This window comes from Schistocerca cancellata, chromosome 6 (assembly GCF_023864275.1).
Source record: "Schistocerca cancellata isolate TAMUIC-IGC-003103 chromosome 6, iqSchCanc2.1, whole genome shotgun sequence".
NCBI lineage: Eukaryota > Metazoa > Arthropoda > Insecta > Orthoptera > Acrididae > Schistocerca > Schistocerca cancellata.
Genome location: NC_064631.1, coordinates 505,398,286 through 505,411,647, shown reverse-complemented (window position 1 = coordinate 505,411,647; position 13,362 = coordinate 505,398,286). Strand labels below are relative to the sequence as shown.

The window sequence follows — 13,362 nt, the reverse complement described above, 5'->3', positions numbered from 1 at the left end:
GAGATATTCATTTTAACATTACGGCGTCCGAGCGTTGCCCTTTCCTCTACAAATTCGTGATGTGTATGCTGTAGATATTTGCCCTGGATACTGCCTTCCTTGTAGATAACAGCCGTGTACACAAGGCTGAAAACTCACATTCCTGCTTACCGTGTATCGACTGCTCCTCTAATTCAGCAGATGTCAGTCCAACAGAAAATGTTGAACTATTTGGAACAGCGTGTGAAACGTAGCAACTAACATCCTTGCAGTTTGGAACTCCGGAGAATCTAATCAACAATGAGTAGCTTCGGTTGAAAGTGGACTCTCTAGCTCACCAAATCGACATTTGGTATCAACGTTAGAGGAGCTGTTGCGTGATATTAATGTGATGTCTCCTGGGATGATTAATATTTTGTCTGGTAGCCTTATGTCGTCCATGGAAGTTTTCCTTCGAATATTTCACAATTTTTGTGATTTAAGTTCATTCTTAAGATATTTGGCGCACTGGAGTTAGCACATGTTTTCTGACAAGAGCACGATTTACGAAGAATCTCTTACTGCTAAACTTTTTCAGCTGAACCATTAACGCAGTGTGTGAATAAGATTATCCCCCTTTACTGTGGAGCCATGAGAGCGACGTATCGAGTTTTTCACTCATGAATATTAGTGTAGTCACGTACTCATACATTCATTGCTTTCCGGTTTGTGTTTCCGAAATTGTTCTAATTTATTTTGAAAAAACTGTACAAACCTTCTGAAGGTATAAGCGTAAATTAAAAACTTGTAACGGTAAATCTAAACTGAGTCGTGGCAGGATGCTGATGTACGATATATGCATTCTGATAGTGAACTGCTATATAAAAGTCCTTCCATTTACCACAGATTTCGACAGTTTCTCAAGTTAGTTATCGGCAACAGTCACTGTGTCATACGTGAAATAAACAAATTCTTTCTTGTAGTATACATTTTCGAAATCAGTATTGAGTCTTATAGGACAGCAGTTTATAATTATAAAACAATTGCACCATATCATATCAAAAAAATACCTTAAAAAAGTAAAACCAATATTAAATCCTGAAACTAATTTAGATTCCCTATCGGAAGAATCAAAAAGAGTACATGAACATGAAGCAAAATTGCTAAATGTATCCCTTAATTCCACGACAAACCGATGTTAGCGAGATGAGAATGTAATTTCTACAAGCTGCCTTGTGATTCCTTAGAAACACTAATAACTAGTGATTCAAAAAGACACTTATTATATCCCTCTCTTCCAGCGACAAACGATAAAAAGTAGCCAGAACTGACAGCCATACCGCGTCCTTGACTGGAGTAAATTTAATAGAAATTTACAACATATGTAGAAATGCTCTTTCAGCTATGAAACCTCGGTTTCTACTTGTTGCACCAAGTTTTCTCTGAAGCTGTCAAAAATCTCATTAACAGAAACCTCATTTCTGCCAAAAGAATTCCTACTACGTATCAAAATGCTAATGTTTATTCTGACAGACACAATATAAAAAAGAATTCAAAAAGTATTTGCTTTAGAGCTTAAAAAGAAGCTCGTAGAGACACTAATAGTCCTCACATTTGACTTGGTGATTCCATTCTCCAAGGACTTTCGTACGAAAGCTCACGCAGTCTAGAACTGGCGATGAATGCCTGTGTACGATACATTTGCGACGTACGCTTTCTCGACCATATTACATCATCCTACGAGCAATTGTCATGGCTACGTGCCACTACACATAGTGTCTATCGTACTCTATGTTTGCCCTGTCGTCTTCTCAGTCATTGCGTTCCCGCTTATTTGTTCTCAACTATTACTCTACAATCTGAACAGCACAACAGAAATCCTCATTCTTAGGTAATTAAAATTCTCTCTGTACCATCATGTAACTCTGTCACGTTTTCTAAATATCATTTTCTGTATCAGGAACCCGACTCTGGAATAATCTTCCTAAAAATATTAGGAAATTAAATACCTTCCAAACTTCAAAAGACAGCTGATGGTCCACCTTCTGTCGCAATGTGTGCAGCTCATTCTCATCAATCCCCCTCCCCAGAACTTTTCCCCACACTTTATCTGCAGAGCCCTCTATTTAGATTTAGGTTAGTGCTAACCTACTCTATATCATTCTAAATGCTCTTTATTATTGTTATTATTATTATTGTTGTTGTTTTAGTGTCAATTATTATTATTATTACTATCAGTATTGTTATTATTATTTCATTTTATTACTGAGAAGGTTTTATAGTATGTTTGCTATGTGTTGCTCAAGGTCAGATGTAAGAGAGGGCCTTAAGGTCCTAATCTAGTCAGGCTAAATAAGCAGTAAATAAATAATACTAAGAATGAAAATTAGGAGCCGAGACTACTCGCAATGCTAAGGAACTATATGTCACAGCACAATAGAGCGTGGCTGGTTTTCCACCTTGAACTGTGTCCTTGTGCTGTGAGAAGCGACATCAAAATAAAATAACTTAGTAGCAATGGAAGATCGGCCTACTTCAGAAGTTTTCTTGTGCCACCATGGAACATATACCAAAACACAGGTGTGGCCTGAGCGCTGGATGAAATGAATGCGGAAATGCTGGGACTCCAGTGGGCCCTACTTTGCAGGCGACTACAAGTAACTGAATATATTTGGTATGGTCAGTCGATACTTCCTTTTAGCCAAGTTGTGTCATAAATTTATTGTGTCCGCTATTGCATACAGTTCCTCTTTATTAGTTATCGTATGTAGCTATCTAATCTTCAGCAATTTCCTGTAGCACAACATTTCAGAATCTTCTGTTCTCTTCTTGTTTGAAATGTGTATCGTCGACGTTTCAGTTTCGTTCACTACACTCCAGGAATACCTCAAGAAAAGGCTTTCTAACACTTAAATCGATAATATATGTTAACAAATTTCTTTCTTTCAGAAACGCCTTCTTGCTATTGCAAGTATGTCTTTTATGTCTTCTCTTATTTTGCTCCCCAAATAGCAGAACTCGCCTACTACTTTCAGTATGTAACTTCCAGATTTAATTACCTCTGCGTCACCTGATTTGATTCGACTACATTCCGTTACTGTGGCTTTACTTTCGTCGATGCTTGTCTTATATCTTCTCTCACGACACTGTCCGTTGCATTCAACCGCTCTTCCAAGTCCTTTGCCATCTCTGATAAATTTTCAAAGTCATCGGCAAACCCTAAATTTGTATTTCTGCTCCTTGGACTTAAACTTATTTTCCAAATATCTCTTTGGTTTCCTTTACTGCTTGTTCAACATACAGATTGAATGCCATGGGGAATAGACTACAATCTCGTCTAACTCCGGTTTTCAACCAACTTTTTTCCTTTATTTTCCTTCGACTTTTATAGCTACCTTTAGGTATCTGTACAAGTTGTAGGTAGGATTCACTCTCTCTATTTTACCCTTGTTATGTTCACAATATCAATGCATTAACGCTGACACTGGCCATTAAAATTGCTACACCAAGAAGAAATGCAGATGATAAACGGGTATTCATTGGACAAATATATTATACAAGACCTGACATGTGATTACATTTTCACGCAATTTGGGTGCGTAGATCCTGAGAAATCAGTATCAAGAAACAACCACCTCTAGCCGTAACAACGGCCTCGATACACCTGGGCATTGAGTCAAACAGAGCTTGGATGGCGTGTACAGGTACAACTGCCCATGCGGCTTCAACACGATACCACAGTTCATCAAGAGTAGTGACTGGGTATTGTGACGAGCCAGTTGCTCGGCCACCATTGACCAGACATTTTCAATTGGTAAGAGATCTGGAGAATGTGCTGGCCAGGGCAGCAGTCGAACATTTTCTGTATCCAGAAAGGTCCGTACAGGAGCTGCAAAATGCGGTCGTGCATTATCCTGCAGAAATGTAGGGTTTCGCAGGGATCGAATGAAGGGTAGAGACACGGGTCGTAACACATCTGAAATGTAACGTCCACTGTTCAAAGTGCCGTCAATGCGAACAAGAGGTGACCGAGACGTCCAACCAATGGCACCCCTAACCATCACGCCGGGTGATGCGCCAGTATGGTGATGACGAATACACGCTTCTAATGTGCGTTCACCGCGATGCCGCCAAACACGGATGCGACCTGGATTCATCCGAAAAATGACGTTTTGCCATTTGTGCACCAGGTTCGTCGTTGAGTACACCAGCGCAGCGCTCGTGTCTGTGATGCAGCGTCAAGGGTAACCGCAGCCATGGTCTCCGAGCTCATAGTCCATGCTGCTGCAAACGTCGTCGAACTGTTCGTGCAGATGGTTGTTGTCTTGCAAACGTCCCCATCTGTTGACTCAGACGTGGCTGCACGATCCGTTACAGCCATGCGGATAAAATGCCTGTCATCTAGACTGCTAGTGATACGAGGCCGTTGGGATCCAGCACGGCATTCCGTATTACTCTCCTGAACCCACCGATCCCATATTCTGATAACAGTCGTTGGATCTCGACCAACGCGAGCAGCAATGTCGCGATACGATAAACCGCAATCGCGATAGGCTACAATCCGAGCTATATCAAAGTCGGAAACGTGATGGTACGCATTTCTCCTCCTTACACGAGGCATCACAACAACGTTTCACCAGGAAATGCCGGTTAACTGCTGTTTGTGTATGAGAAATCGGTTGGAAACTTTCCTCATGTCAGCACGTTGTAGGTGTCGCAACTGGAGCCAACCTTGTGTGAATGCTCTGAAAAGGTACTCATTTGCATATCACAGCATCTTCTTCCTGTCGGTTGAATTTCGCGTCTGTAGCACGTCATCTTCGTGGTGTAGCAATTTTAATGGCCAGTAGTGTATCATACTGCTGGGATTGGAAGAATATTTAGTTTCGTCTACATCGAGGCCGCTGCAAATGAAAAGCTGACACAGCTGGCCAGGAAATCGAGCGCAGCCAATTTTGGGGTGATTATTCCAGTTTAGTCTGAAGCAAAGTAAGAAAACCGATGTAGAGCTAAATCGATGTGGTCAAACGGGGACTAGAACACCGTTTATTACTGCATTACCTCATTCTAGTTCTGTAGAGAATACCTTGTTGAAGTCTGTGGCCGAACAGAAAGCGAGCGCTCGAGTCGATCGGGAGTTGCATTGCTGGGTGGGCAATCTTTCGAGGACACGAAGGTCGCCGCAGAGTCCAGGACGTCCCGCCGGTAGAAAGTGGCCGAGGGAGGAGTCCAGTCCTTCCACATGGAGCGCACACGCGCTCACGCACGCGGCACGCACCGCTGACACACATGCGTGCAGGATCGCGGCCGGTCCTTATCTGGCGGCCTTCCGGCGTCTGGCGACGTCGAACTCCCGACGCCGTTTCACTGTCAGCTGCCAACGACTCCCGCACGAGTCTCGGCCGTATAATGCCACAACCCTTTTTCGATATGGGCTGACACAGTTTAACGCATTAATAACTTACTGTAGCGTAATTTGTCTGATGTGATAGGAGGAGAAACAGGAGACGATTTAGGAGAGATGGGGGATCCAGTATTAGAATCAGAATTTAAGGGCCGGCCGAAGTGGCCGAGCGGTTACAGGCGCTACAGTCTGGAACCGCACGACCGCTACGGTCGCAGGTTCGAATCCTGCCTCGGGCATGGATGTGTGTGATGTCCTTAGGTTAGTTAGGTTTAAGTAGTTCTAAGTTCTAGGGGACTTATGACCACAGCAGTTGAGTCCCATAGTGCTCAGAGCCATTTGAACCATTTGAATCAGAATTTAAGAGAGCGTTGGAAGACTTAAGATCAAATAAGGCAGTAGGGATAGATAAAATTCCATGAGAATTTCTAAAATCATTGGGGGAAGTGGCAACAAAACGACTATTCCCGTTGGCGTGTAGAATTTACGAGTCAGGGGAAATACCATCTTTCAGAAAAGTATCATCCACACAATTCGGAAGAGAGTAAGAGCTGACAAGTGCGAGAAATATTGCACAAGTAGCTTAACAGCTCAAGCATCCAAATTGCTGACAAGGATAATATACAGAAGAATGGAAAAGAAAATTGAGGATGTGTTAGATGACAACCAGTCTGGATTTAGGTAAGATAAAGGCACCATATAGGCAATTTTGACGTTGTGGTTGATAATGGACGCAAGACTAAAGAAAAATCAAGACACGATCATAGGATTTGTCGACCTGGAAAAAGCGAGTGACAATGTGAAATGGTGCAAGATGTTCGAAATTAGGAGAAAAATAAGGGTAAGCTGTGGGGCGCCACGGGTAATACACAATATATAGAAGGGCTAAGAGGGAATAATTAGAGTGGACGACCAAAAACGAAGCGCTCGGATTAAAAAGAGTGTAGGACAGGAATGTAGTCTTTCGTCCCTCATGTTCAATCTGTACATTGAAGAAGCAATGATGGAAATTAAAGAAAGGTTTAGGAATGGAATTACAATTCAGGATGAAAGGATATCAGTGATACGATTGGCTGATGACATTGCTATCCTTAGTGAAAGTGAGCAAGAATTACATGATTTCCTGAATGGAATTAACAGTATAATGAGTAAGGAATATGGATTGAGAATAAATCGAAGAAAGACGAAACTAATGAGAAGTAGCACAAGTGAGAACAGTAAGAAACTTAACAACAGGAATTCTGCTACCTAGCTAGCAAAATAACCAACCATGGACGCAGCAACTCGGGCATGAAAAGCAGACTAGCACTGGCAAAAAGGGCATTCCTGAGGGCATTCCTGATCAAGAGAAGTCTGCTAGTATCGAACATAGGCCTTAATTTGCGACAGAAATTTCCGAGAATATACGTTTGGAGCACAGGATTGTGTGGCTATGAAACATGGGGACTGTCGGAAAACCGGAACAGAAGAGAATCGAATCATTTGAAATGTGCTGTTACAGACGAATGTTGGAAATTAGTAGACTGATAAGATAAGGAATGAGGAGGTTTTGCGCAGAATCGGAGAGGTCATCCAAATGAGTGCTAAAAGAAACTCGTTACACTTCGGTTACACGATAAATCAGTCTCCTCTAAAAGCTGTAAATTCAACTAAATACCTACGTATTATAATTACGAACAACTTAAATTGGAAGGAACACACAGAAAATGTTGTGAGGAAGGCTAACCAGATACTGCGGTTTGTCAGGACACTTAGAAAATGTAACAGACCTACTAAGGAGACTGCCTACACTACGCTTGTCCTTCCTCTTTTAGAATACAGCTGCGCGGTGTGGAATCCTTACCAAATAGGACAGACGTAGTACATCGAAAAGTTCAGAGAAAGGCAGCACGTTTTGTATTATCGCGATATGTGGGAGAGAGAGTCACAGAAACGATACAGGATTTGGGTTCAAATGGCTCTGAGCACTATGGGACTCAACTGCTGCGGTCAGAAGTCCCCTAGAACTTGAAACTACTTAAACCTAACTAACCTAAGGACAGCACACAACACCCAGCCATCACGAGGCAGAGAAAATCCCTGACCCCGCCGGGAATCGAACCCGGGAACCCGGGCGTGGGAAGCGAGAACGCTACCGCACGACCACGAGATGCGGGCAGGATTTGGGCTGGACATAATTAAAAGAAAGGCGTTCTTCGTTGCGACGGAATCTTCTCACGAAATTCCAATCACCAACTTTCTCCTCCGAATGCGAAAATATTTTGTTGACACCGATCTATATGGAGAGGAACGATCACCACGATAAAATAAGGGAAATCAGAGCTCGTACGGAAAGATACAGGTGTTCATTCTTTCCGCGAGCTATATGAGATTGGAATAATAGAGAATTGTCAAGGTGGTTCAATGACCCCTCTGCCAGGCACTTGAATGTGATTTGCAGAGTATCCATGTAGATGTAGATGTAGGAATGGAACATGTGGAAAACACTGACAAGGAAGGAGAGGATGTTAGGACATCTGTTGAGACATCAGGGAATGACTTCCATGGTACTAGAGGGAGCTGTAGAGGGCAGAAACTGTAGATGAAGACAGAGATTGGAATACATCCAGCAAATAATTGAGGACTCAGGTTGCAAGTGCAACTCTGAGATGAAGAGGTTGGCACAGGAGAGGAATTCGTGGCGGTATGCATCAAACCAGTTAGAAGAGTGTTCATTGAAAACAAAAATCGTAATCTTTATCTTTCGTAATAAATTTTTTTTTATTGACGTCACCTAAAGAGCGAAATACATCTTAGTTAACCACAAGTCTCCCCACGGAGACGTAAATCGAAAATTGTGTAACACATGTCTGCGAGTGGATCACCATTGTTTTTAGACAAGTTGGACGGTCCGTGTCGATACACCAACAAATCGGGAAACATTCACTGTGTGGTCACGGTAGCGGCCAAGCTCGACAGATTCTTTCTGCAACGCCTCCACGTCGACCCATCATACGGCGGATATTCCTTACAAACGAGTGGCACACACATACCACTTCGCTGCTGTGACTTAACGTCAGTCACTGTGAGTTGCATTACTTTACCACGTTGCTCAAAAATGTTCAAATGTGTGTGAAACCTTATGGGACTTAACTGCTAAGGTCATCAGTCCCTAAGCTTACAGACTACTTAACCTAAATTATCCTAAGGACAAACACACACACCCGTGCCCGAGGGAGGACTCGAACCTCCGCCGGGACCAGCCACACAGTCCGTGACTGCAGCGCCCTAGACCGCTCGTCTAATCCCGCGCGACTACCACGTTGCTGTTATTGGCTTTAGCACGCCTGGCAGAGCGGTCTTTAGTGACATTCTCTAAAATATTCACAACTGCTCAATCAAGAAGCATAAAATACTAATATTGTTTTAATATTAGGAGACGCTTAATGAGGCTTTAATTAGGTGCCTTGGTATACGTAGCCTAGAACAGCGACTGAAAATTTCCCGTGTTTGTCGCTTTGTTCTAATAATGTAGTTATCATTCGTAAAGTGATCATGATGCTACATGCCTTGTATTTAACATGTTACAATTTTCCGACAATCGTGTAAGGTACAACCATTTTCCATTTGTGTGTTAATGTTACATCACTATCCTTGTAAATGTCACAGAAGAAATTTATTTTCTTGAATTTTTTTGCTATCTTCGTCGCGCCGCTTATTATAACCACGTCTTGAATATAACGTTCAGGTCTAACACCTTTGAACATGTTATGTGCCACGTGCAGTATATAACGCTTTTATACAGTCACATCTACATGAAACGTTTCAAGGTTGACAGTTTGTCTCGCCATATCCGCAAAGTAATGCCTTAAACGCACAGTTGTTAATTTGTAAGTTTCAGTGGAGTAATGTCATTGTTTCTTTCTACAATGTCGAGTGACTTATTGTGGATGAGTTGTCGCGCAGGAGTTCATAAAATATGCAAACATGGCATAGTATTGCTGAAAAGAACAACTTCAATCGCTGGTTCATTGAAACACTATTGTATATTCGTTGTGAAACAGTAAACAGGGATTTTCACGCGAACAGTATTGATTGGAATGTCACATACGATTCAAATTACTGTTACAAAAATAAAATACTCCACCTTGAACTGATAAAGATGTAACAAACATACCTGAAATATATAGAAATCAGCTTTTCAGGAAAAACGCATAGGGCCACGTCAAACAGAACTGCCTTACCCGTCTGTGAGCCGCATTATAGCCGGGCTCGGCGACCCTGTCCTCCAGTGTGACATTGCAGTACTGCCGTACCGCTGATTCATTCTCTGGCTAATTCATCACTTGACGGTAGCTCCTGAGGCATTATCGGTCAGCCTACAGCTTTCCTGGACGCTAATTTCTGCATTAAAGATTGTAGTCGTTATTCCTGCCTCGAAGATCACCTGGCTTTTCCTCACGATTAAAAGTGGGTTGTGCTTGAGTCTTTTCACCAAGAAAAATCTAGTGGTGTTATAGACCATCAAATTCAGTTGAGTCGTTTAGCAGCCAGGAACGTTGACTATACGGTCGCTGGTGCAATCAAGTAGCTCTAAACTAGTGTACTAGTGTCCAGAAGGCACAAGTATTTCTCACAGTACATTTATCTTAATGGACGAGGTTCAGTCGAAATCTATAGCCAATAACGCGAGAATATTTGAAAGAAGAAACGTATAGTTGCGCTATTCTGCAAAATTCGCTTGAGATGCAGTGTACTGATAGATATCTAAAATAACATAATGTATTCCAAATTTAAACTTCTTGTGACGTCTGTGCTCTTCTGTTTTCCACGTGCAATAAAATGAAAATTAGAAAAGTCCCTGAAATTTAATAAATAGTTTATATTTTAATAATGCCACAAAGTCTTTATATTAAAGTGCGTTAAGGGTAATGGATATAATGTATTACTGTGAGAAATGAGGAATATCTTTTGCCATAACGTTGCCAGAAATACATTGTGGTAAACACTTCTGTAGGCAGTATTGCGGACTGCTTGCTAACGCATGGTCGAACTAACGAGAGGATGACAAGATCACGCTTTTTAAACTTATAGCAGGTATTATAAGAAATGTCCCAAAATGTAAAGAGAAGAATTTTACCGAGAATTACACCAAACGTTTTCGTCGCTCCGAAACAACTATGAAAAAGACTAAAATTTGAATTCATCAGAGAATAATGAAACTCTCACAGCTAAATGAGTACACTGAGGCCCAATGTTTCTAGGCATTCCACATATCTCACGCAAATCTGTTGTGTCAGCTTAGAACGACCATGTTATTGGGGCATCTTTAGTCATTGCACATTCGATAAAAAAATTCCCACGCCCTCGGGGCATCTTTGATTATTATCCATTCTTTTCTTCACCACACCATACATATTCAGGTTTGGTTTGTTCTAAACGTCACAGCGTCTTTAATCGCTCACAATTTTCACACTGAGGTGAGCTACTGTTTCAAGACGTCTCTGTTGTGGTTAAGTTAGTCTTGCCTGGTTCACTGCGAATATACTTGCAAACCTATCTTATGAAATAATGAGCTGGCGCCAGTGACAGATGACACGAGTCTCAGTGTAAAATTTATGATGAAAAGAAGAAAAGTCCTCAATATGAATGTATTGGACTCAAACACGACAGCTGATCGATAATTCTCAAGAAGTTAAATTAATAACTTATCTTATAAAGAATCATTCTACAAATTAAGAAAAGTTTGCTTCTTGATGTTTGTATCCCTATCAGCACTTAAGAAATAATGTCCATTAAAAATTAACATTTATTCATACAATAAGTAAGAGTTGTTATCCCTTAACAGTCATCAGCTTACTGAAGTAATTTATTACAAAGGAGTAACAGATGAACCGCAGATGAATAGCACAGGTAGAAAAGATGCATATTTTCTTTGTGTTATAGAGTGAGCTGACCCAGCAGTTAACAAATTGGACTGGCATTCTGGTGGAACAGGGTTCAACACGGCCGAGTTCGTTTCCCCCTTTACCCGTTCTGAGTTTGAGCATCGTCTTTAACAGACAGTTCGTTGGTTCGGCATTAATGCTCAACTTCATTCGTTCCTTTTGCTTCTCTCTTATGGAAGAAGCTCATCTGGAGCCTTTTCCAGTTAAAACGTTACAATAATGATAGTCTTCTGAAAAATTTTATCACATTTGTATCTACGTCGGGTCTGGTGGGCTAGTGGCAAAACGCGTAGCTGGAAGCCGGAAGGTCGGACCACGGAAGTTTTCAGTCAGCCTTTAATCTAGCCTTCATCTCTCAACGGTGTGAGAAGTCCCCAGGAATGACTCAAGGTTCGGATAACTGTAGGTTGCCTTTCACCAGAATCACTAAGGAAGATTAGGGACACGTAAGTCGCCGGAGATGTGGCCTATTGCAAGACTTGGACGCAGCAATTGAGAGACATGAAATCTGCGTCTGCATCTGAGAAATAATATGTTTCTTGACGATTGTTCCTCACGAGGGAACACGACGATGGACTGATGAATGGCTGAAAGAACGACGGAATTAATCATTAGTGCTTCCGTGGATCATATCTGGCAGTGACGTGTCCACTGGTTTTACCGTCTAGTTCTACAGACATAACGCGAGAATGGGAAAAGCAAGATATAGGCGCAACTGTTGATAAGCGAGAAAGCAGCGTAATGTTATTTGTTATCATAGTAATTCATGTTGCCTAACATTTACATTTACTCGAAACTTAGAAAGAGATTCTAAGTTACAGAGCAAGTTGTTAGAAAGAGCCCAAGAAAATGTATGCAGGTTTTTTCTGATGACAACTTCAGCATACAACTGATACATGGGCAGAAATTAACGAAACAATTACTGAGAATTTAAGCATAACTTCCAGTTGTTTACGTGTTTCAAGGGGCAGCGCGTGGATTACCACAGGAGAAAATACTGTCAAAACAAATAACTACTGTAGTTACGAGAAAGAATTAGTAATAACTTGTAAAAATTTTCGATCAAAAATTTATGAAAAATATAAAGCGAAGACTTTTTCTCAGACAGATTTCTAAGTGCGTAGGTATCAGACTATAAAACGAAGGTCCAGGATTCATATCCTCGATCTATCTCTAGAGGAAAGGAGGCGTTCTTTTCGTGGATCGCTACTGAGGAAATTTAGAGAACCAGCATTTGAGGCTGAGTGCAGTACAATTTTACTGCCGTCAACTTACATTTCGCGGAAAGACCACAAAGCTAAGATAAGAGAGATTAGGGCTCGTACAGAGGCATATAGGCAGTCATTTTTCCCTCGTTCTGTTCGGGAGTGGAACAGGGAGAGAACATGCTAGTTGTGGTACGAGGTACCCTCCGCCACGCACCGTATGGTGGATTGCAGAGTATGTATGTAGATGTAGATATCCTTGAAAATTTTTGGCATCCATCTCCTTTCACTTCCGACCACAATTTATGTGGAAAATGGAAACCTATGCTGAGTCGGTGTCCAGTTTAAACTGAAGGGCTGCTATAAATAACTGGCAGGAAAGTAAAGCGTAGCATGTGCAATAGGACGATACGTAGTAAAACACTGTGGTCTTCTCACCACCCTTCAGGCTGAGAACAGCATTAGTTTTTTAGGAGAGCCAGAAAACCTCGGAAGGCGCAGCCTGAGAAAGCACGTACCTGTTGTGAGGTGACGGGTTCCGGGTACGTGGCGACCCGCCGCGCGGCTGTAGGGAGGTTCTGGTGGGCGATGCGTCGCGGTCGGCGTGCCGGCGTCTTCTGAGCTGGCGGCGCGGCCGCTTCCAGGTCAGCGGGCAAGTCGGCCGGAGCCGCCGGCCGGATTCGCTTTCCGACACCTGCCGTGCCGTGCTGGGAACTCCCGAACCCTCCCTGCGGCTCCCCGACGGCTGCCGCGTGTGCCATGCCGTCTCACAGAAGTCTCACAAAGTCACAACGCGCGTAGGACGCTCAGTCAGTTAGTAACACTCTGCGATGAAACCTGTACTAAGCTAAGACGACATGACTGAAAG

General features: G+C 42.2%; 1 protein-coding gene across 1 annotated transcript in view; it reads right to left on the bottom strand.

The window, feature by feature from the left end:
- Positions 1 to 13,125, bottom strand: part of LOC126191133 (nucleolar protein dao-5) — a 73,611-nt gene extending 60,486 nt beyond the window's left edge. Inside the window, exon 1 of the mRNA XM_049931883.1 lies at positions 13,013 to 13,125. The gene's annotated coding sequence lies outside the window, so the exon portion shown is untranslated. The remainder of the gene's footprint in view (positions 1 to 13,012) is intronic.
- Between the last annotated feature and the right edge of the window lie 237 nt (positions 13,126 to 13,362).